This window comes from Paroedura picta, chromosome 13 (genome assembly GCF_049243985.1).
Source record: "Paroedura picta isolate Pp20150507F chromosome 13, Ppicta_v3.0, whole genome shotgun sequence".
NCBI classification, from domain to species: domain Eukaryota; kingdom Metazoa; phylum Chordata; class Lepidosauria; order Squamata; family Gekkonidae; genus Paroedura; species Paroedura picta.
The window spans coordinates 47,080,577-47,105,657 of NC_135381.1; the positions used below are offsets into that span (position 1 = coordinate 47,080,577).

Genomic DNA, 25,081 nt, shown 5'->3' on the forward strand with positions numbered 1-25,081 from the left:
TGTGATTTTGATGTGATGCCTCTGTTGATACAGCCCAAAATGGGCTTTGCCTTTTTTACCGCTGCATCACACTGCCTGCTCATGTTTAGTTTACAATCCACAAGTACCCCAAGGTCTCGTTCACACACAATGTTACCTAGAAGCATATACCCTATCCAGTAGGATGCTTTTAATTTTTCTGACCCAGATGCAGAACTTATCTTTATTAAATTGCATCTTGTTCTCATTTGCCCATTTTTCCATTGTGTTCAGATCTCGTTGAACTCTGTCTCTATCTTCTGGAGTATTTGCTACTCCTCCCAATTTGGTGTCATCTGCAAACTTGATGAGTAGTCCCTCCACCCCCTCATCTAGATCATTAATAAATATGTTAAAAAGTACCGGGCCGAGCACCGAGCCCTGCGGTACCCCGCTACTCACCTCCCTCCAGGCTGATGAAACACCATTGACAACAACTCTTTGAGTGCGGTTCTCTAACCAATTCCCTATCCACCTAACTATCTGAAAATCCGGATTGCAGTCCTTCAATTTATCTATCAGAACATTATGGGGAACCTTATCAAAAGCTTTACTAAAATCCAAGTAAACGACATCAACTGAATTTCTACGATCCAGCAAACCTGTTACTTGGTCAAGAAAGGATAACAGGTTGGTCTTACAGGAACTGTTAGAGACAAATCCATGCTGACTTCCTTGGATCACCAAATTGTCCTCCAGATGTTTGCAGATCGCTCCCTTTAATATCTGCTCCATTATCTTACCCACAACAGAGGTCAGACTCACTGGTCTGTAGTTTCCCGGGTCATCCTTCCTCCCTTTTTTTGAAGATCGGAATAACGTTTGCTCTCTTCCAGTCCTCTGGGACATCTCCAGTCCTTAAAGAGGTCCCGAAGATGATGGACAAGGGTTGTGCAAGTTCTCCAGAAAGTTCTTTGAGCACTCTTGGGTGCATTTCATCCGGCCCAGGGGATTTGAACTCATCCAGTGCAGCTAAATGCCTCTTGACAACCTCTCTGTCCATGTCAACCTGCTACCCAGACACTATCCCTTGGCTACTGCCATCTCTAGATGTGCCTAAACACTTTGACCTGTGGGAAAAAACAGATGTAAAATAGGCACTAAGCCTATCTGCTTTCTCTGCATCTTTCGTTAGAGTTTGTCCATCCGCACCCAACAGTGGGCCTATTGCCTCCTTTACTTTACGTTTGCTCCTCACATAACTGAAAAATCTTTTCTTGTTACAATGGGCTTCTCTGGCCAATCTTAGCTCACTCTCAGCTTTGGCCTTTCTGATGATTGATCTACAGTGCCTAGTAACCTGTTGGTACTCTTCTTTAGAGCTCTGTCCTTCCCTCCATTTCCTGAACATTTTCCTTTTCTTTCTTAGTTCCTCTTGAAGTTCTCTGTTCATCCAAATAGGCTTCTTAGAGCTCCTGCAGTGTTTTCGTCTTTCTGGGATAGTCATTGATTGAGCATGCAGTAGCTCTTGTTTGAGTAGCGCCCACCCTTCACATGCTCCCTTCCCTTCCAGCATTCTCGTCCATGGTATGACACTCATCATGTCTCTGAGTTTATTAAAGTTTGCCCTACGAAAATCCAACATCCGCGTCTGGCTACAAGCTTCCTTGGCTCCCCATCTCAAAAGGAATTCTATGAGGACATGGTCACTTCCCCCTAGGGTCCCCACCTCCTTCACCCCATCCACCAACTCTTTGCCTTTTGGTCAGTATTAAGTCCAGTTTGGCTGAGTACATCAGTGTTTTACCATTCCCATAGTTGGTTGGTTCCAGTGTTTGCTTCTTGGGGGCCCCACACGTGTTAGTATTGGTCGCGTGCCAGAAGAGCTCCTTTTTGTAGACCCTGCAGAATTGATCTAGCTCTGCCAGTGCCCTGGTCTCCTCTGGGAGCCCATTCCCCTAGGTGGGGACCAGGTCAGAGAATGCTCTGGCCCTCGTTGAGTTTAGACGAGCTTCCTTGGGGCTTGGGATTTGCAGCTAGTTGGAGGTGGCGGAGCATAAAGCTCTTTGAGCAGTGCAGCAGGGAGGGAGTCCCTCAGGCACAATGGGCCCTGACCACGTATGGCCTTGAAGGTGATTACCAAAACCTTGAGCCTGATCCAGAATTTGACTGGCAACCAGTGCAGTTGTTTGGAGAATGTGCTGTATGTGGGGCCTCCATGGTGTATTCATGAGGACCCTGGCCACTGCATTCTGGACCAGCTGTAGTTTCTGGGTCAAAGTTAAGAGTAGGCCTATGTAGAGTGAGTTGCAGAAGTCCAGTCTAGAGGTGACCGTCACATGGATCACTGTGGCTAGGTGTTACAGGGCCAAGTAGGGCGCTGGTAGTTTGGCTTGGCAAAGGTGGTAGAATGCCAAATGCACTTCTCCTGTGACCTGGGCCTTCATAGAGAGAGGCATTGAGGATCACACCCAGGTTCCTGGCAGAACAAGCCACTGATAGCTGTACACCACCCAGGTTGGGCAAGTGTGCTTCTTTGCTTGGATCCTTCCCAGCCACAGGGTTGAGCTTCAGATGACTCTGCTTCAGCCATTTTGTCACTGCTCCCTGATATCTGGCTGATACTTCTGGGGGAGGATCAAGGCAGCCATGCATCAAGAGGAAGAGCTGGGTGTCATCTGCATATTGATGACATCCCAGCCTGAACTTCTGCACCAGTTGTGCAAGAGGGCACATGAAGATGTTGAATAAGATTGGAGAGAGGACATCTCCTTGCAGGACTCCTCATGTGAGCTTATGGCAGCTTGATAATCTCTCTTCTATTGCTACCTCTCTCTGAGAAAGGAGATCAGCCATTGGAGGGCTGTCTCCCATATCGTGGCGTCAGTGGTGGTGAACTAAAAGCTCATGTCTGACTGTATCAAAAGCTGTTGAAAGATTTCATATTACAAACAGCACTGACCCATCTCGGTCCAGCTGGCAATGAAGGTCATCCATCAGGGCAACTAGCACTGTCTCTACCCCATGGCCAGGCCAGAAGCCTGACTGGGATGGGTCTAGGACTGAAGCTTCTTCCAGGAAGGCTGATGTTTGGTCTGCCTTGGCCCTTCCCACCATTGCCCCCAGAAACGCTAAGTGCAAGACAGGCCAGTATTTGTCAGGCTCTTGAGGGTCCAGAGATGGTATTTTCAGCAAGGGGCATTTCACTGCCTTTTTCAGCCCTTCCAGCAATTCTCCCATTGAGAGGGAGAGACTGATCATTACCCGGAGGGGGGGGGAGTCCAAAGAAAAGGAACCAATCAGTTGCATTCTGACCCTAGCCCTGCCCTGGAGGGTCCAGGGCTGAATCTGCACGGAGCTTTTATTCCAATCCCAGGTCGATTAAATCCTTGCCGTCTCCAGTGAATGCGATTTCCATTTTGATTTTGTCTGATTTAAATTTTCCCTCTGCAACAAGCACGATTGATCTGGAGTGACCCTACCTTTCCCCTGCAATATCCTAGAGTGGATATGACCCTCGCTATTTGAAAAATCAGCATAAGAAATCGTGCAGCTCTCTGCTTGCCGCTGAGCCTCCTGAAGGATAGTAATACCTCCGACTTAGGAAAGCCCCAATGGGCCAAAGCTTCAGTTCAAAGGCTTCCTCAAGGGCCCAATTCGTTCCTTGCAGGCATGTGATAGAGCGGCCAAAGGGCTGGGGAAGGGCAGCATTTAGCTCAGCCAGGCAGTGCCTGGGGTGCCTTTGGGGAGGGGGGGGGTGCAGGGAGGCATGGGGCAGCCCCCTCATAAGGAGCAGTCTGGCCTAAGGCCTGCCAGACGCATCAGTGATCACGGAAGGCTGTGGGGCGGGAGACTCATCGGCCTGGCTCTGAAACACGTCTGCCAGGCAGATGGCAGGACCAAGGGGGCAGACAGCAAACTGCCTCTGTGGAGGTACCCAGGGCGCAAATCTAGATAAAGGGTCTGAGGAAAACCACAATGGAAGCGGCCACACCGAGCTGGACATCTATTAAGTCAAAAGGACAAAGTCAGCTGCTGTAGCTCACTGAGGACTATTTCCAGTCAGTGTCTTGGTTAAAATATGCCGCTTAACATGTTGCCCCCCCCCCTGCTCCCCCACCCCACCCCACGATACTTTGGTGCTGAAAGGAGAGAAGAAGGCATGTCGCTGAAAACAGAAGAAGAAATGGTTTTTTTATACCCTTCATTTTCCTACTTGAAGGAGTTTCTAAGTGGTTTACATTCGCCTTCTGTTCATCTCCCCACAACTGACACCCTGTGAGGCAAGTGGGACTGAAAGAGCTCTGAGAGAACTGCATCACGAGAACAACTCTAACAGGGCTGTGACTGGCCCAAGGTTGGCTTGGCTGCATGTGGAGAAGTGGGGAATCAAACCCGGCTTGCCAGATTAGGACCGCTGCTCTTAACCATGATGCCCGCTGGCTGTAAAGACAAGGGATTCACTGGAGGTAGATAAGAGCAGCATCAACATCAGGGAGAAGAGCTGAGCAGAGTCAGACAGGCAGTTCCCTGCAGACCCAGTCAGGAAGTAGTCCAGCACAATGGTGTTTATAGAAGTCGGGGGCGACAGAGCCTCCAGAAGCAAGTAGTGGACAGACGTTGTCACACGCAACCATTTCTGTCTTCTGGTATCAGGTATTGGAAGAAGTGAGCTGTGACCCATGAAAACTGTGACTGTGCCACAAATGTTTGTGGTCTTCAAGGTGTTCCTGGACTCTTGCTGGTCTCTACTTCTAGAGAGAGACCAACATGTCCACCCACCCTGTTCCCTTTCTTGAAGTCTGAGTCCTGACATTACTCTCTTCCTGTTTGTAAAATGCAAAGGATTATTTCATGGAATGTTTTGGGTACTTTGAAGCCGAGGCGACCTCAGGAGCCTTTCTCCAAGGTAAGCGGTTTTCCCTTTTCCTTGGAGGAAGGCTTCAAAGGTTCAAGCCAGAGGAGGGGCAGCAGTTGCATCAAAGCAGAAGGCAATAAGCGCTGTCATCTCTTCTGCACAGTCAGATGTGGCTTGTATTCAACTTTTGGCTTCTGGTAAGAGAACCTGCAAAGCTGGACATGAGCCAAACCAACAAGTGATTGAACAACCCTGAGCATTACCATAACATTTTTGAATGTTGATGTCTAGAATTTATAGCCATAAATTAGAGTAGTAATTAAAAGGCATTCCTTTTTATTTGAAAAAGGAACTTACAGCTGGCATTGGAAGGTCTATAGCAGGATTTCTCAGCCAGGGTTTCTTGACCGCCCTGGAAGGGTTTCCTGAATGGATGGGAGTTAATTAGTTATATCTTAGCCATTAGTAGCCCTATAATAATTCAGAAAAGCCCCACTGGGTGGAGCATGTTCGGGGCCTAGATAGTGTCTGGCCTTGTTTTCTGGCCAGCCGGACATGCTCCACGGGCCAATCAGGGTGTGGCCAGCTTGAATAAATGGCACAGAATGCAACCATCAGTCTTTAAAATAGTAAAGAATTCATTAAAAGCAAAAAACCCCACAAAAACTATGCAAACTCAAACTCTGTATGGGCCTTAGCTGGTCTTATTTAAAGGCAAGCTCTTTGAGCAGAAGTTCTAATGATCTAAAAGATCCTCATGACTTTGCCTGGGCAGCCTGTTCTTTGTGGAGCTTAGGTGAGAATCAGGCAAAAGGGACCACGCTCCCTCTGTGCCAAGGGATTGTGCCTTTTCTTCCTGCCCATCCCCTGTGGGGGTGGAATTTTTCTTTTTGGGGGTTGCCAGATCTATTCTCTCTTCCTGCACCCCAAGTCTCTCTGGCCACATGGTTATTTGCATGTGCAAAGTTTTGATGACTCCATTGGCATACTTGGGAGCAATTAACTTTCCCCTTCTGGCTTGTCTTCTGCTGAGAAAAACCTTTAAAACCAAGTGTGAGTGTTTTTCAAAGCCAAAACATCAAAATGCAGCTCTCCAAATACCCCCCACAAATACACTTCTGCTCGTATGGATTCTATCCACAATGCGTCCTCAGTGGGCATTTATGGGCGGAGACCGTCTTTCAAGTACTTTGCAACCAAACTATTTAGGGTTTTAAACATAAAAAAACAAACAAACATAAACTAATATGTTTTATTGGGCTTGGAAAGCCAATATAGTGAAAAGTTTCCTGCTCATTAGGGATAGCCCTTTAATGTTCAGAGTGCTGCAAGATGGACCAGCTGACGTTCCTGGCCCGTCTTCAAAGGCAGTCCCACACAGACTGGTAGTTGAGCCTGGATGCTGTTACTGAGGCATGTATGACTATGACCAGGCTCATCTTCTCCTTTGCCTATGATGGTCAAAATCTCTTCTAGCCTCTTCCACAATCTGACTATCAAGGGTCAGAAAATAATCTGTTTTATGTAGATTAAACTATGGTTTGTTGACATATAATCTCTCCCTGCTGCTTCGAACTGCTGCTTAAAACCACATCTGCCATCTCTCTGGAGTTCTATGGAAACGAGAGAGTTGTGAGTTGTCATTTTCATATTTATGACAACTCACTCCAAATTTCTACATAATGCCTCCTGGTGGTTTCACATAGATGTTACAGTCCAGGAGGAAGGTAAGCCATGTCTTTCACAAGAGTCAGCCTTTCATTGTCAGAAAAGGGGTTAACTGTTTGTTGACATTAATTGCTAATGGGAACTGGCAAAGAGGGCCTTGTGATTTGTTTATTGGTATATAAAGTGTTTGCACCATTGTCTACATGTCTACCTATTCACAGGTAAGCAACTGTAAATGGGGGAGGGGGGAGGGGAAATCTACTTCCTCCCTTTATACTCTGAAACTGCCTTAGGGTGGGGAGAGAGAGAAAGAGAGAGCCAATCTTGGAGTTTAACCATGAAACAGCCAGGGTTAAGAACTCCACCATGAGCTGTTGGAAGCTATGCATTTTGGTGTTTTGTATGCCAGTTCCCCTCCCCTAGTAGTTCTAGTAAAATACTTCATTGTACTTTAATACGGCCATGTCTGGTCTCCTCATTTGTATAGAATCATAGAATCATAGAGTTGGAAGGGGCCATACAGGCCATCAACCCCCTGCTCAACACAGGATCAGCCCTAAGCATCCTAAAGCATCCAAGAAAAGTGTGTATCCAGCCTTTGCTTGAAGACTTCCAGTGAGGGGGAGCTCACCACCTCCTTAGGCAGCCTATTCCACTGCTGAACTACTCTGACTGTGAAAAACTTTTTCCTGATATCTAGCCTATATCGTTGTACTTGAAGTTTAAACCCATTACTGCGTGTCCTCTCCTCTGCAGCCAACAGAAACAGCATCCTGCCCTCCTCCAAGTGACAACCTTTCAAATACTTAAAGAGGGCTATCATGTCCCCTCTCAACCTCCTTTTCTCCAGGCTGAACATTCCCAAGTCCCTCAACCTATCTTCATAGGGCTGGGTCCCTTGGCCCCAGATCATCTTCGTCGCTCTCCTCTGTACCCTTTCAATTTTATCTATGTCCTTCTTGAAGTGAGGCCTCCAGAACTGCACACAGTACTCCAGGTGTGGTCTGACCATTGCCGTATACAATGGGACTATGACATCTTGTGATTTTGATGTGATGCCCCTGTTGATACAGCCCAAAATGGCATTCCCCTTTTTTACCGCTGCATCACACTGCCTGCTCATGTTTAGTTTACAATCCACAAGTACCCCAAGGTCTGGTTCACACACAGTGTTACCTAGAAGCGTATCCCCCATCCAGTAGGCATGCTTTTCATTTTTCGTTTTTCTGACCCAGATGCAGAACTTTACACTTATCTTTATTAAATTGCATCATGTTCTCACTTGCCCATTTTTCCATTGTGTTCAGATCTCGTTGAACTCTGTCTCTATCTTCCGGAGTATTTGCCAGTCCTCCCAATTTGGTGTCATCTGCAAACTTGATGAGTAGTCCCTCCACCCCCTCATCTAGATCATTAATAAATATGTTAAAAAGTACCGGGCCGAGCACCGAGCCCTGAGGTACCCCGCTACTCACCTCTCTCCAGTCTGATGAAACACCATTGACAACAACTCTTTGAGTGCGGTTCTCTAACCAATTCCCTATCCACCTAACTATCTGAAAACCCAGATTGCAGTCTGCTCCATTATCTTCCCCACAACAGAGGTCAGACTCACTGGTCTCTAGTTTCCTGGGTCATCCTTCCTCCCTTTTTTGAAGATTGGAATAACGTTTGCTCTCTTCCAGTCCTCCGGGAGATCTCCAGTCCTTAAAGAGGTCCCAAACATGACGGACAAGGTTTGTGAAAGTTCTCTGGAAAGTTCTGTGAGCACTCTCGGGTACATTTCATCCGGCCCAGGGGATTTCAACTCATCCAGTGCAGCTAAATGCCTCTCGACAACCTCTCTATCCATGTTAACCTGCCACCCAGACACTATCCTTTGGCTATTGCCATATCTAGATGTGCCTAAACCCTTTGACCTGTGGGGAAAAACAGATGTAAAATAGGCACTAAGCCTTTCTGCTTTCTCTGCATCTTCCGTTAGAGTTTGTCCATCCGCACCGAACAGTGGTCCTATTGCCTCCTTTACTTTATGTTTGCTCCTCACGTAACTGAAAAATCGTTTCTTGTTACAATGGGCTTCTCTGGCCAATCTTAGCTCACTCTCAGCTTTGGCCTTTCTGATGACTGATCTACAGTGCCTAGTAACCTGTTGGTACTCTTCTTTAGAGCTCTGTCCTTCCCTCCATTTCCTGAACATTTCCCTTTTCTTTCTTAGTTCCTCTTGAAGTTCTCCGTTCATCCAAATAGGCTTCTTAGAGCTCCTGCAGTGTTTTCATCTTTCTGGGATAGTCATTGATTGAGCATGCAATAGCTCTTGTTTGAGTAGCGCCCACCCTTCACATGCTCCCTTCCCTTCCAGCATTCTCGTCCATGGTATGACACTCATCATGTCTCTGAGTTTATTAATGTTTGCTCTACGAAAATCTAACATCCGCATCTGGCTACAAGCTTCCTTGGCTCCCCATCTCAAAAGGAATTCTATGAGGACATGGTCACTTCCCCCTAGGGTCCCCACCTCCTTCACCTCATCCACCAACTCTTGCCTGTTAGTCAGTATTGAGTCCAGTATGGCTGAACCTCTTGTGGGTTCATCTACCATTTGATAAATGAAATTGTCAGCCAGGCAGGTCAGAAAGTTGCATGACTGAGGACGCTTTGCAGAGTTTGTTTCCCAGAACACATCTGGGAAATTGAAGTCTCCCTTCATGACAAGGTCCTGCCGCTTGGATATTTTCTCAAGCTGCTCACAAAGTGCAGCATCCACAGCCTCTCGTTGGTCAGGCGGTCGGTAGCAGATACCAACCACCACACTGTTTGTTTTCCCCTCGCTTATTTTCACCCAGATGCTTTCCACTGTAGATATGCTCTCCTTCACTAGAATTTCCTGACAGGTAAGCCCTTTCCTCACATACAGTGCCACTCCTCTACCTCTTCGATCTATTCTGTTTTTTCTGAACAGTTCATATCCATCCACCATTACATTCCAGTCATGAGAATCATTCCACCAAGTTTCTGTGATGCCTACTAGATTATACCTTTCCATCAGCATGAGAAGTTCTAGCTCTTCCTTTTTATTGCCCATGCTTCGGGCGTTAGTATAAAGACATCTGAATCCTTTTACTTTTGGTTCCCTATGAGCTGGCCTTGCCGGTTGGGCTGCCCCCGATAGTTTTCCTTCCATACACTCCCTATGTTGATCGTCTCCTTCCCCTTGTGGCTTCAGTTTAAAGCTCTCCTGATGAATCTCCCCAGGTTCCTGCCAAACACATTCTTCCCCAGCTTTGATAAGTGCAGTCCATCAGGTGCTAGTAGGCCTTCCTCAAGAAAGCCTATCCCATGGTCCCAGAAACCAAATCTCTCCTGCCGGCACCAGCTACGCAGCCAGTGATTCACCTCCATTATCTTCCTCTCCCGACGCATTCCTCTTCCCTTGACAGGCAAAATTGAAGAGAATACCACTTGTGCCCCCATTTGCTTGAGCTTCCTCCCCAGATCTTGACAGTCTTTTTTAATAGGAGTGATGGTATTCAGGGACATGTCATTCGTTCCCACATGGACCATTACAAATGGGTAGTGATCCGTAGATTTGAGGAGTTTGGGCAGCCGTTCTGAAATGTCTTTAATTTTTGCCCCTGGCAAGCAACACACCTCTCAGGTTAGGGGGTCGGGCCCAGCCACATGGCGATCCATTCCTCTTAGCAGGGAGTCTCCAATTACCAGTACTCTCCTTTTTTTTTTCTTCTCAACTCCATTTCCTTCTGTCCCCGTGGCCTCTTCCCTTTGTCTTAGAGTTTGTTTTGGGACCTCTTCCCTCGTTGACCCTTGCACCTCCTCTGCAAGGGCCTGAAATCTATTCTGGAGCTCCAAAGGCCCTGAGAACCGTCTCGCTCTACGCTGTTGAGTCTTTTTCCGAACTTTCTGCAGAGGCTCCGTAGTGAGGTCAATCTCTTTATCCTCTTCAGGACTGGTTGCATCCTCTTTATTCCGAGTTGCACGGCTGTGGTCTATGAACTCCTCCCCTTTCTTACTTTGGATCAGAGTAATTATGCTGTCTTGTAATCCCCTAATCCTTTCCTCCAAATGTTTTACCAGCTTACACTTGGGGCAGATGTAGTCAATCTTGTCTTCTGGGAGGAAGGCAATCATGTCACTCACTGCAGATGATGGGATCACTGTCCTGGAGGTCCATTGTATGTTCTAGGCAGTGCAAGTACTAGGGAAATTGTATCAACAGGGGCATCACATCAAAATCACAAGATGTCAGTCCCATTGTATACGGCACTGGTCAGACCACACCTGGAGTACTGTGTGCAGTTCTGGAGGCCTCACTTCAAGAAGGACATAGATAAAATTGAAAGGATACAGAGGAGAGCGACGAAGTTGATCTGGGGCTAAGGGACCAAGCCCTATGAAGATAGGTTGAGGGACTTGGGAATGTTCAGCCTGGAGAAAAGAAGGTTGAGAGGGGACAAGACAGCCCTCTTTAAGTATTTGAAAGGTTGTCACTTGGAGGAAGGCAGGATGCTGTTTCCATTGGCTGCAGAGGAGAGGAGACGCAGTAATGGGTTTAAACTTCAAGTACAACGATATAGGCTAGATATCAGGGGAAAAAATGTCACAGAGTAGTTCAGCAGTGGAATAGGCTGCCTAAGGAGGTGGTGAGCTCCCCCTCACTGGCAGTCTTCAAGCAAAGGTTGGATACACACTTTTCCTGGATGCTTTAGGATGCTTAGGGCTGATCCTGCGTTGAGCAGGGGGTTGGACTAGATGGCCTGTATGGCACCTTCCAACTCTATGATTCTATGATTCTATGAAATATAATCTACTGATTCTCAGTAGATTCTCAGGCCAAGAGCCCTTTGTCTTTTAGCTCGCGCCAAAGGCTTGCGCCTCTGGCCAGGAGCCGCCTTTTTTAATCCTCCCAGCAATCACCCAGCAATCACCTCACCCAGTCAGCACAACAGCCTCACCTGGTCAGCAGCAACTCTCCCCAGTAGCTCTCTCCACGTGCTCTCAGTTGTCTGAGCTCTGCCTCTGGCGAGGAGCAGCCCTTTTTAATCCTCCCAGCAATTACCCAGCAATCACCTCGCCCAGGCAGCACAATAGCTTCACCTGGTCAGCAGCAACTCTCCCCAGTAGCTCTCTCCACGTGCTCTCAGTTGTCTGAGCTCTGCCTCTGGTGAGGAGCAGCCCTTTTTAATCCTCCCAGCAATTACCCAGCAATCACCTCGCCCAGGCAGCACAATAGCCTCACCTGGTCAGCAGCAACTCTCCCCAGTAGCTCTCTCCACGTGCTCTCAGTTGTCTGAGCTCTGCCTCTGGCGAGGAGCAGCCCTTTTTAATCCTCCCAGCAATTACCCAGCAATCACCTCGCCCAGGCAGCACAATAGCCTCACCTGGTCAGCAGCAACTCTCCCCAGTAGCTCTCTCCACGTGCTCTCAGTTGTCTGAGCTCTGCCTCTGGTGAGGAGCAGCCCTTTTTAATCCTCCCAGCAATTACCCAGCAATCACCTCACCCAGGCAGCACAATAGCCTCACCTGGTCAGCAGCAACTCTCCCCAGTAGCTCTCTCCACGTGCTCTCAGTTGTCTGAGCTCTGCCTCTGGTGAGGAGCAGCCCTTTTTAATCCTCCCAGCAATTACCCAGCAATCACCTCGCCCAGGCAGCACAATAGCCTCACCTGGTCAGCAGCAACTCTCCCCAGTAGCTCTCTCCACGTGCTCTCAGTTGTCTGAGCTCTGCCTCTGGCGAGGAGCAGCCCTTTTTAATCCTCCCAGCAATTACCCAGCAATCACCTCGCCCAGGCAGCACAATAGCTTCACCTGGTCAGCAGCAACTCTCCCCAGTAGCTCTCTCCACGTGCTCTCAGTTGTCTGAGCTCTGCCTCTGGTGAGGAGCAGCCCTTTTTAATCCTCCCAGCAATTACCCAGCAATCACCTCGCCCAGGCAGCACAATAGCTTCACCTGGTCAGCAGTAACTCTCCCCAGTAGCTCTCTCCACGTGCTCTCAGTTGTCTGAGCTCTGCCTCTGGCGAGGAGTAGCCCTTTTTAATCCTCCCAACAATTACCCAGCAATCACCTCACCCAGGCAGCACAATAGCCTCACCTGGTCAGCAGCAACTCTCCCCAGTAGCTCTCTCCACGTGCTCTCAGTTGTCTGAGATCTGCCTCTGGCGAGGAGCAGCCCTTTTTAAGCCTCCCAACAATTACCCAGCAATCACCTCACCCAGGCAGCACAATAGCCTCACCTGGTCAGCAGCAACTCTCCCCAGTAGCTCTCTCCACGTGCTCTCAGTTGTCTGAGATCTGCCTCTGGCGAGGAGCAGCCCTTTTTAAGCCTCCCAACAATTACCCAGCAATCACCTCACCCAGGCAGCACAATAGCCTCACCTGGTCAGCAGCAACTCTCCCCAGTAGCTCTCTCCACGTGTTCTCAGTTGTCTGAGCTCTGCCTCTGGCGAGGAGCAGCCCTTTTTAAGCCTCCCAACAATTACCCAGCAATCACCTCACCCAGGCAGAACAATAGCCTCACCTGGTCAGCAGCAACTCTCCCCAGTAGCTCTCTCCACGTGCTCTCAGTTGTCTGAGCTCTGCCTCTGGCGAGGAGCAGCCCTTTTTAAACCTCCCAACAATTACCCAGCAATCACCTCACCCAGGCAGCACAATAGCCTCACCTGGTCAGCAGCAACTCTCCCCAGTAGCTCTCTCCACGTGCTCTCAGTTGTCTGAGCTCTGCCTCTGGTGAGGAGCAGCCCTTTTTAAGCCTCCCAACAATTACCCAGCAATCACTTCACCCAGGCAGCACAACAGCCTCACCTGGTCAGCAGCAACTCTCCCCAGTAGCTCTCTCCACTTGTTCTCAGTTGTCTGTTTTTCAAAGGGCTGCCTTCAGGAACCTTCCCTGGTTTTGAACAAAACCCTCAGAGTGTTCTTTTTTAATTGTTTTTAATGCTTTTGTACATTTGACATCCATAAATAAAATGCCACTTTCTCAACCTTTTAAGGTTGTCAACTCTATTCCAGTTGGGCTTCCCCTCCCCTTTTTTGTTTATTGCAAGTCCTAACCCTAACCCACAGGAGCCGTCTGCTCCTCCTGCCAGTAGATAAGGGTAGATCCTCGCAGCACAAATGGAGGACCCATTCAGGCAGGGAGACAGGTAGGAGAACGGGCGGAACTGCAACAGGCTCTGTCACAGGGGCCAAACACAAGGCATAAGCGGTCAGTGGACACGGGACTGGCTGCCTGGTCTGGGCGGTGAAATCATGGCAGACAGAGAGACCCACCTCCCTCCAGGCAGCTGGGCCGAACCTGCTGTTGTGCTGAGAAATCTGGCAGGCGCTCCTTCCTGGGGCAGTTCGAGTGCACTGCACCACTCGTGTCCATCCAGGTATCGGTAACGTGTGCCAGGTCAGCTTGTTCATTCGCGGTTGTCCTCGATGATGGATGTTCTACTATTTACTGACCTGGCTCTCAGCAACACAATTTTCAGGTCTGGTGACTCACTGTTACGGCACTCAGACCGGCTGCGGTGGGCCAGGGGATCAGTGGGGAAGAAACCCCATAACTGGCTTCAGTTTCCTTCTCCTCATTGGGCCTGTCTGATCCTGCCTCACCATCTCTGTGTCAGCTCGAACCTCGGTCCACGTTGGTAGAAGCACTGCCCCATCGTCCTTGGTGCATTATCTCCTCAAGAAGATAAGCAGCGGGAATACAAAATCCAATGGTTAAATATGTTTGTTTAACCTCCCCCCTACAACAACCACTACAAATTCACCCAACTCTCTGGGCCTCAGCATGAGTTGAATTCAATGCTCTTCCCTGTATTCCACCGCTCTATAATGTTGTTATTGTAATTACTATGTTAATGTTATCACCATGTTATTACTACAAATGGAGTTACTTGTATCATTCTTGTTTCATGTAAACCACCCTGATCCTTCAGGGAGGGAGGTATATAAAAACAACAATCAATCAATCAATCATTAAATAAATGTTTATCAGAAGAGATATAACAGCCTAACCTTCAAATAGAAAGGGGGGGGCCCCGCTAGCCAGAGGCCAATGCCTTACAAAATAAAGTCTATAGTTGAATGAGGATTCATAGAAATATAGAGTTGGAAGGGACCACACAGGCCATCTAGTCCAACCCCCTGCTCAATGCAGGATCAGCCCAAAGCATCCTAAAGCATCCAAGAAAAGATACTGACAGAGCGGTTTCTCAGTGGAACAGGCTTCCTCGGGAGGTGGTGGATTCTTCATCTTTGGAAATTTTAAAACAGAGGCTAGATAGCTATCTGATAGAGAGGCTGATTCTGTGAAGGCAAAGAGGTGGCAGGTTACAGTAGATGAGCGATTGGGATGGGAGTGTCCTGCATAGTGGTTGGATTAGAATCTATGGACTAGAATGGCCCCAGATCATCTTGTCGCTCTCCTCTGTACCCTTTCAATTTTATCTACGTCCTTCTTGAAATGCAGCTAAATGCTTCTCGACAACCTCTCTGTCCATGTTAACCTGCCACCCAGACACTGTCCTTTGGCTATGGCCATCTCTAGATGTGCCTAAACCCTTTGACCTGTGGGGAAAAAACAGATGTAAAATAGGCGCTGAGCCTTTCTGCTTTCTCTGCATCATCCGTTAGAGTTTGTCCATCCGCACCCAACAGTGGGCCTATTGCCTCCTTTACTTTACGTTTGTTCGTCACATAACTGAAAAATCTTTTCTTGTTACAATGGGTTTCCCTGGCCAATCTTAGGTCACTCTCAGCATTGGCCTTTCTGTCCAGGTTTCTCTCAATCCACTGAGCCTGGCTGTTTGGTGGTACCAGGTGTTATACCAGGAGAGCCAGTTTGGTGTAGTTTGGTGTAGTGGTTAGGAGTGCCGGGTTCGATTCTGCACTCCCCCACATGCAGCCAGCTGGGTGACCTTGGGCTTGCCACGGCAATGATAAAACTTCTGACCGAGCAGTGATATCAGGGCTCTCTCAGCCTCACCTACCTCACAGGGTGTCTGTTGTGGGGAGATGAAAGGGAAGGTGACTGTAAGCCGCTTTGAGTCTCCTTTGGGTAAAGAAAAGCGGCATATAAGAACCAACTCTTCTTCTTCTTGTGCTGTCCTTCCTGACCCCAATTTTGTTTCACAGGCAAGAGAAATCTGCTTCCTCTTCTATGTGCTGCCAAAAGGCACCGACAAGCCACCGAGTAAAAACTATTTTTTATTGGTCAACAGCTTTTGTTTAGACATATATATAGGGAAAGTTGTGCCTCGTGTATCAGCCAGAAAGGGTTCCAAGAAAGTTAATTATAATAATCTCAACTATAACCCACTCATCATTAAAACAAGAGCAGAAATATCAGTTTAGCAGAAGGTGCTTTCAGGGGGAAGCCATATTGGTCTACACCACAACACCTGGATTTGACCTGAGCCCCAGAAGACTGTCTGGAAGGAGGAGCTTTCAAGAGTCAAGTTCACATTCCCACCACCAAATCTTGTCTGACTCTAAAGTTGTACTAGACTCAAATATAAACACGTTTTTGCTGAATATCCAACCAACAGAACAACCATGGATGTAAACACTTTAAGCACTGCAAAATGAAAAAAAATGAAAACATTAGAAATGAGGGGAAAATCTTTCAAATATTAAAACCCACAGTCACCCACCCCACCCGCTGCCAGCCTGGATTATCAGGATCAATTTCACTTATATGTTTTAATCCAGCCCTCGACATGAGGGACATGAGAATATTCTGGGCTTTGGCATGACTGCGGTGTTTGGCATAACCTTCAGCAAACCAAAAAGTGATCAAAACTATTATGAAACACAGTCATAGTTTGCTCAATTAATTATTGTGGTTTGTTCTGAAAGTCTTGTGATATGTAGCATAACATTCTTTGTGTCTTAAAAACATTTGAAACAGTCTTGATAAATGCTGGATCATAAAAACCTCCAGTTACGCCGAAAAAAGCTCAATTGTGAGAGTCAGCTCAAATGAAGGAGAGAAGCTCTCTGCACGTCGGAGGGTTCCCAGTTTAATCCAAGGCTGCTTCAAGCAACAAGGCTAGGACAGAACTCCCTTTCAGATCTGGCAAGCTATGGTTATGAAGAAGAAGAAACAATTTGGTGCAGAAAGAAAATAGTCTTTAATTCTTTAACAACCTCTATGCGCATTAATGATTCTTTTCCTTCTCTGCCAATTGTTTCTTCTTCCTTTTGCCTTGGTACAGCCCCCTTCTCTCTTCAGCAGGCTGTTATTACCCCCTGACCTTGTTATAGCATAGAACAGCCTCTGCCCCAAACAGGTTAGTGTGAATGGCAGCCCCTCCAGGGTCAGCACCCAAGCTATAGCTCATGGCTGCTGCAGTGATTGTCAGGTCTCTTAACAAGATCTTTGTTTCCCACCCTTTGTTTCCGTCTCCTTCCACCCAGATCCGTAGTTTTTCCCATTCAACCAGATCTTGAAAAGGGGCAGTCCTGTTTGTGTGTTATAGAAAAGAAAACTACCTTTAATTTTTTCTTAATTTCTCTGTCTGTTTTCCACACTTTTCTCCTCCTCAATTTTGGCCCATTCTTATCATGATTCCCTCATTCTGCTCCCACTTTTCTTATTTTTGTTCCCAATTTCGCATTTGTCAATCGTGGCCATTCCCAGGTTGGCAATTTAAAATGTACTTAATAGCAATAGAAGTTCAGTATCTGTACATATTATCAGCTGAAGCATTTTTTGAGGGGTGATGATTCAGTAACCCACTGAATGCTCACAATAACTTTGAGGTCTTCTGCACTCCATTTTTTATTTGTACAAAAAAACCTATCAGACTCAATATTACTGTGCGTTCTGGGAATGATTTGGTATGTTTTAAGTCTGCAACACTCTGGCCACTTGATAAGATTTATTTCTGAGCAAATGAAGATTACCCTTTAAACCCGCAGTCTTATTCACGCTTCATCGACTGTAAGTTTCTTGGAAACTAACTACAATCAATAGGCGGGAGGTGTGCACAGACCAGCCCCAGTCTTCTGACTGTGAGGACTTTTTCTGCTCGAAGGCAAGAACGTTGCATGGCATGTTAAGATGTGGGTCCATCCCGCATTTAACTTTCAAGGGTCCAGGACTTGGGAGAGAAACATACAAGAGCCTCCTTCCCACAAACCTCTCTGCTAAAAAGACGTTTCTGGATCAAACTAAAGCAGCAGGGCCAAGCAGTTTCCTCAGTCTGTTTCTTTACCCAACAAACTTTGCTCCGGTCTTAGAAGAGCCTTAGAAGATCCTGTCAGGAGCAGAGGATCAGGTAAAGGGATCTTCTCTATGACTTTTGTGGTAGTTAACAGGACGAGATGCTAAGTTACTGGTAGAAGTCAATTAACACACCTTTTTCATAACCAGTGCTTTGCATAATCAATGCACCGAGGCTGCTTGCAGTAGGGCAGATTTCAATAGGGGCAATGGCCGTGGGAAGAAAGAAATGTTGCCCGTTCAAGGGGGGGAGAGGAGGGGCCTTTGCTCAGGGTGCAGAAGTTCATTCCCTGCTATCTCCATTAAAAAAAATAAATCTGGCAGGAGATATGAAAGGGCCCCACCGAAGACCCTGGACAGCTGCTGACAGAGGTGAAAGTGACTCCGTGACACTCACCAGCACGTTAAAACAAGTCCAGACCAAGGAAATAATTGAAGCCTGAATCCATCCCCAGCATCCTGCATTTCATGGGCTGGTTGAAGAGGAAGAGTCTGGTATGGGCTTGAATTCTGTATGTGGGTCCAGAAAAAACACATGTTGTAGGAAGGCAGGAAGACTCTCTCCCTTGACATTCTCTCTTCACCCCAAAGGAGAGCTGGAAGTTGTTTTGAAAGATCTTTTTTATGGCATTGTATTTTCTGAACACATGACTTAATTCTATATATTGCTTCCATAAACTTTTACTGTGGTATTCCCCATGTGTAGCTGATAAAAGGCAGACAGGGATGCAAACCAGTCGGACTGAATCTCTGCTAAAAGGAAGTTCAGTGTTTCCCTGCGATTTGTGCACAATAATCAACAAGGAAATGGCAGAACACTTCCTGCTAAAGTCTGTTATATTCTCCCATCTGAAATTCAATCTCACTCATTGTTTACCTTTCAGCATTTACAACATCTTCCTCGAGACCCAGCAGAGATGGTCCCAGTATCCTGAGGAGCTAGTTTAAAAGCAAGGGTTTCTAATTAGGGGGGAAATCCTTGCTATTAACAGTTAGCAGTTAAGGCACAGCATAGCCAGTTATTACTTTGGTTAACCCGGGGTTTGCCCAAACAGGGTATTTTGGGGCAGTAACTGAATGACGTTTTCCCCTGGAATTGCTTTGAGCTTTGGAGATTGGGCCGCTGTTGGATGTGAGGCTTCCCCACTTCAAGTCCCCCTCTAAAGGCCACCAGGCAGCTCTTGCTGGTTCTCACAGGTGCAATCCAGCTGTGCTGTTCGGTGCCTACACCTGCTGCTCCTGCCCTCCTTGCAGCAGTTTCGGTTGTGGCAAACTGACTCTCAAAGATTGCTTCCCTCTGGCCACTAGAGGGAGGCCCAGGAAATATATAAGCCTGGAGAGGGGGGGGGGGGAGCCTGAGGAAATTGGAGGATGAATTCTCTCCAGATGTGTACAGCTGCATTCCAACCGAGCAGAGCAGCTGTGGCTGGCCTTTCGAAGGAGGGTGCTTTCAGCATCATAGCAATGTTTTTACAAGATGGAAAAACAGGCTGCTTACCTGTAAGTGGGGGTCTTATTACTACTAGTGGCATCTACCGCAGCAGCGACACGCAGGACTGTGGGTGAGAGCATTGCAAATGTGCTTTCCCAAGTGCCTGGCCCCAAATTCAGCAGTCAGCTAGCTGTTCTGTATACCCCAAGGTTAGCGCTACCCTTCTTTCTGTGGTGGCTCAGTCAGAGGAGCCTGTTAAGGGGCCCCACTTTCCACAAATCGCTTTGCGTGACGTTGACAACAGGTGCGTCACTTTGGGGGTGGGGTGCACATTGCCAGGGACAGTCAGTGAGTCAGGCCGGGAATCAGAGAGCGGGTGCAAGGCGCATCAATAGACTGGTGACTCTGGCTTTTCCTTCAGTCAAGTTCAGATGGTGGTGGAAAATATCCATGGGCTATACTGACAAGCTCATTCATCTACCCTGTGTAACCTTGCATGCAATCTGTGGGCACAGTGCATGCAATACAATGACGAGGGAAACAGAACACCTTAGCACATGCTTTAAGCAGACAGGGGTATATGGTTCACACACTATACTGGCCTAAATGGCTGTAATGAACTCCTCTCTCTCTCCCCCTCCCTCTGTCTCCTGAGTCCTGACAAAATCTGCTCTGTTGGGACTGTCAGTTTGCCAATGAATTACAAATATCCCATGTCTTACACAAGAGGGGAACCAGGGATGCATTCCCAGGGAAGTGAGCAGGGGAATTGTTTTCCATGTTCCCGCCTCTGCCCATGGTGTTAAAAGTGCCTTACAAAATAAGAGCAGACAGGAACAATTGCATCCTAGTTGCAGTGTTCTGGCCAAGACCGTGAGATTGTTCAAAGATGGAGGCTTTGTACTGTGCGTGGTTCAGAAACATTCCACAGGGGGTATTGCAGGAGATGTATCGTTAGCATAGATTGAATAAGAACCTACTGATGTTTTTCCAAATAATATCCTGGCCCATTTGGAGACTTCCTGCTCCTCTGAGCCCACTTCCTCCCTGCTTGCCTCCATGACAGAGAGAATGCATGCAGAACAACAGTTAGACAGTTAGGACTTTCTCTTCTTTTTCTATACAAAGGTTTGTTTTTTTCTAAATGAAGCTATTTTATTATTTTAAGCAGTTTGGGGCTTCAAACTCTTTGCATATTTAAACTCTGCCAGCAGTGGTTTCTGACTCTACTACACTTGGTTGAGGGGACAGTATCTGCCTCTTCTAAGAATCAGGGATTTACCATTTCAGGACAGAAGAAAGTTATTGCACCCAGACATGGCCAAAGTACATCTGTCAGCATAGAAAATCACTTAGCTTTTGCCCCAGTTCACATGGAGAAAGTGCTGGCTGATGCAAGAAAGCTATTGACTAAGAAACTGTATGATGCTAAATGGATGTATTTGAAAGAAGGTCAAGGTTTGGGTCTCCTGGCCTGCTCTGTGGTGAACCCGTGTGAGCACCTCCTGGACCCCCAAACAGAAGGTTAGGCATTTCCTCAATGCGGGTTCATTCAGTCATCATTTTATCTTCTGTTTTTTCCTCATTTGTTGATTACACAGGTTTTATAGGTTTAGCTTAAATTTACCCCCAACTCAAAATCTGGGGCCTTTCCGCACAAGGACCAATGTTGCTAAATGTTTGCAGTATGCAGAAACGCTATATTAAGTAGTGGAAATTTGTCATTCCGCATACCTTTAATTATAGTGGAATATTGAAGTCCCAGTAGTGTTGTATTCATTCCCCACAGGTTTCCGGTCTCGCTGGAATCGCAACGGATATTTTTCCATGCTTCTTCCTGCCCCTGGCCATCAATCAAACTGAACAGCCAATGAACTGTTGTGTTCGTGCTCGCAGAAATCCCCTTTCCCATTAAAATCTGTTTTTAAAAACCCAAACACATCAGTTGCATAGGAGCTGGCGCTTAATCGTTTACACGCTCTTCAAGTAAAAAAAAAAAAAATCCCCCCCCATAGGCACGATTTGTGGCTGAAATTATGGGCAGTGTTGAACAGGGGGCTGTATTGTGCTCAGAAAGTTTAAAAACAATTGCAGAAGGGAGCTTTGCTTTACTGTTAAGTACTTCTGTGGAGGGACTTTAGCTAGAGGAGCCTCGCTTGTTCGTTGCTTTCCCCGGTCTAAGGGGAAAAAATGGCGATTGCTTCTCCGGAAGCTCAGGGGCGAGAGTGAGGGAGGGACATTCTTTGTACCGCTACATTGAGAACGCACATGTCTTTCGTTGATGTGTTGCGGCTTGTGCTCAGAAGTGTAGCGTTTTTTTCGGTGGGAATCCACTTTTCTGGATTTCCCCCTAAGCGCTATAAAATTCCGATTGTTGCTGGAGTTTGGCGGGAGTTTTGCGGTTTATTTACGATGTCATGCGGAACGTTTAATTAATGGCGTTTACGAAAGGTAAGACTTTGGCTACATTTAAGTCGTGTGGAATGGCCCCTGGTTTCCCCTTAGAGTTTACAGTTGGTGTTTATCAGTTTTAATGAAACCACCCTTTGGCCTTTGGCTATTTGTAACATAAAGTTGCTGTCTCTAACTCTGTCATTTTTTTTAGTTGCAATAACTTCTGCAAGAAGGGGAGGAGAATTGTAGGCATTGCAAGCAGATACTGTTTACATGCAGATAAAATAACTTCCAGATCAGACCTGTTCTGGTCTGAAGAAGCAAGCGGGGTGGGGGGGGAGTAGACCCCCCTCCCCCTGGATCATTTGCAGGGTGCTGCTCACTGTTTCTGAACCTCAGCCTGAGACCAAGCAATATGCTACAGGGAACTGCCGTGGCGTCAGCCAGCCTGCATCTTTGCATGGGACCTGTGCATGAAGTGATGACCTGGCATTAGCTAGTCTCTTTCTCCTCCCCAGCTAGTGGCATTCAACAAGAGGGAATGGGGTGGGGGGAAAGCTACCAGTTGGGCATGTCTACCTTTCCCCCAGGCAGACTCTTTGGGTCTTTAGTCTGGAGATCAGTTGTAATTCTGGGAGAGACTGTCAACCTCTCCCTGGCTTCAGGGGAATTCCCAGAGGTGCTAAAGGAGGCAGTGATTCATTCCTTGCAGAAAAAAAAACATTGCTGGATCCGTGGGACCCGGCTAGCTACTGTCCAGTTTCGCACCTTGCATTCCTGGGAAAGGTAATTGAAAGGGCTGCAGCAGACCAGCTCCTGGCACTCAATCCATACCAGTTGGGCTTCTGTCCTGGCCATGGGGTGGAGATGTTGCTGGGTGGTTAGAGCAGAGCTGCATGAAACTGAACCCCTCCAAGACGGAGGTCCTGTGGCTGAGCAGGAAACGGGCAGGATGGGAAGCACCTCTCCCCACCTTTGCGGGGGGCTAAACTTAACATCTTGCCCACAGCAAGGCATTTGGGGGTGATCCTGCTCCCATACTCTTGACAAAGCTCTCCCATACCTGCGAGCTGAAGTCTGGTATTATACGTATAGAGTTCATGCTACAACCTTGAGTTGGATATATAGTAAAAAGACGTGATTGTCAGCAATATAGAATAGGAGAAATATTGGAAACGTGCAAGGATAATTTCCACAAACACAAGAGGAAACAACCACTGATGAAAATTCAACATTGAAAACGGCACAAATCTAGAGTCCGTTTTGTTTGCTTCATTCATGATTAAGAGATAAGACACATTTTGATGTTTGAGTCAACATCTTATTAATGTGCATTGTATCAATATTATACTGTATGACCTGGGACGGGTTCTCTCTCTTTTCTGTTGGCACGTTTATTCAGAACTGTATGTTCTTTCATGTTGCCATCGCGACACTGACAAAATAGGATTCACGGAATCACAGAATTGGAGCGTACTCTAGGGTAATCTAGTCCACCCCCCTCTTCAGCATAGGCCTATATGTTTATTTTTTAAAATTCTATGCTGCCTCTCCAAACAATACAAATGCATTCAAAATAAAGTATGCCTAAGGTAATTAAGCAATCGACTAAAGCAGATGAAGACAAACCTGCAGCCACACAAGTTTAGGATTGCTCACTGTCCACCTCCCAGGCCTCACGTTAGAACACCCCTGAGAACTGGCCAAGGAGATAGCTGGAGATTCACAGACAACCATGACTGGACAACTGTTTAATGTTGATTATTTTAAATGTTTTAATATTGTTTTAGAGTTACAATGTTAATTTTATGTGAATAATTTTTATGTACTGTATTGTTTGTACTGTTGGTCACCACCCTGAGCCAGCAATGAGGAGGGGGGAGTACATAAATTTAATTAAATAATAATAATAATAATAATAATAATAATAATAATAATAATAATAATAATAATAATAATAATAATAATAATAGTTGGGCATGTCTCATCCCCATGAATGAGTAAGCACGTCAATTTTTGGAATGGAACTGTTTAGAAACTGCCCGTTTTCATCTTGTATTGATAAGGCCTGCTGCGTTTTCATTCCAATTCATCTGCTGAAGTGAACACCTTCTCATAAAACCTTATATTAAAATTAATTTTGTTGGTCTCTGAAGTGTGTTTACACTTCTATTTATACCAGGGGTAGTCAAACTGCGGCCCTCCAGATGTCCATGGACTACAATTCCCAGGAGCCCTTGCCAGCATTTGGCAGCGAATGCTGGCAAGGGCTCCTGGGAATTGTAGTCCATGGACATCTGGAGGGCCGCAGTTTGACTACCCCTGGTTTATACCCTTACGTCAATGGTCTTGACTACAAACTTAAATATAAGCAAAAAAATCATTCCTGTCTCTTGCGAGTCCCTTGGACTGCAAGGCGAACAAGCCAGATCCTGAAGATGAAACTCAAATACTTTGGCCACCTCATGAGAAGGAAGGACTCCCTGGAGAAGAGCCTAATGCTAGGAGCGATCGAGGGCAAAAGAAGAAGGGGACGACAGAGAATGAGGTGGCTGGATGGAGTCACTGAAGCAGTCGGTGCAAACTTAAATGGACTCCGGGGAATGGTAGCGGACAGGAAGGCCTGGAGGATCATTGTCCATGGGGTCGCGATGGGTCGGAAACGACTTTGCACCTAACAACAACATATAAGCTGTAAGAGCCTCTTGTGGCGCAGGATGCTAAGGCAGGAGAAATGCAGTCTGAAGCTCTGCCCATGAGGCTGGGAGTTCGATCCCAGCAGCCGGCTCAAGGTTGACTCAGCCTTCCATCCTTCCGAGGTCGGTCAAATGAGTACCCAGCTTGCTGGGGGGTAAACGGTAATGACTGGGGAAGGCACTGGCAAACCACCCCATATTGAGTCTGCCATGAAAACGCTGGAGGGCGTCACCCCAAGGGTCAGACATGACTCGGTGCTTGCACAGGGGATACCTTTACCTTTACCTTTTTATCACTTTCATTATAAACAATACTGTTTGTTTCTGTACATCATTTGCAATACGTTCGAAGACAATTAAAGCAAAAGAATGGGACCATTGCCTTTATATGAACCACACAGGAAAATTATTCTGCATTTTTCCAAAATACAAAGCATTTCCCCCTACCCTGTTGGGCAGAAATTTGGCACTGAGAATATCCTTGGTATTTTTGTTCCTTTTGAATGTGGTTAATTGCTAACCACTCCCTCTTTTTGCATAAATACAGGTGCAGGCACCGAGTCATGTCTGACCCTTGGGGTGATGCCCTCCAGCGTTTTCATGGCAGACTCAATACGGGGTGGTTTGACAGTGCCTTTCCCGGTCGTTACCATCTACCCCCCAGCAAGCTGGGTCCTCATTTTACTGACCTCGGAAGGATGGAAGGCTGAGTCAAGCTTGAGCCGGCTGCTGGGATCCAACTCCCAGCCTCATGGTCAGAGTTTCAGACCGCACGTCGGCTGCCTTACGACTCTACACCACAAGAGGCTCTTGCATAAACATAGCACACCCTAAATACC

General features: G+C 46.9%; 1 long non-coding RNA gene across 2 annotated transcripts in view; it reads left to right on the top strand.

Annotated features, from left to right (window-relative positions):
- The first annotated feature begins 17,501 nt into the window (after positions 1-17,501).
- The window catches only part of LOC143822801 (uncharacterized), a 104,047-nt gene continuing 96,467 nt past the window's right edge, over positions 17,502-25,081 (top strand). For both annotated transcript variants that reach the window (XR_013226262.1, XR_013226263.1), the window contains exon 1: positions 17,502-17,775. This is a non-coding gene — a long non-coding RNA (uncharacterized LOC143822801). The remainder of the gene's footprint in view (positions 17,776-25,081) is intronic.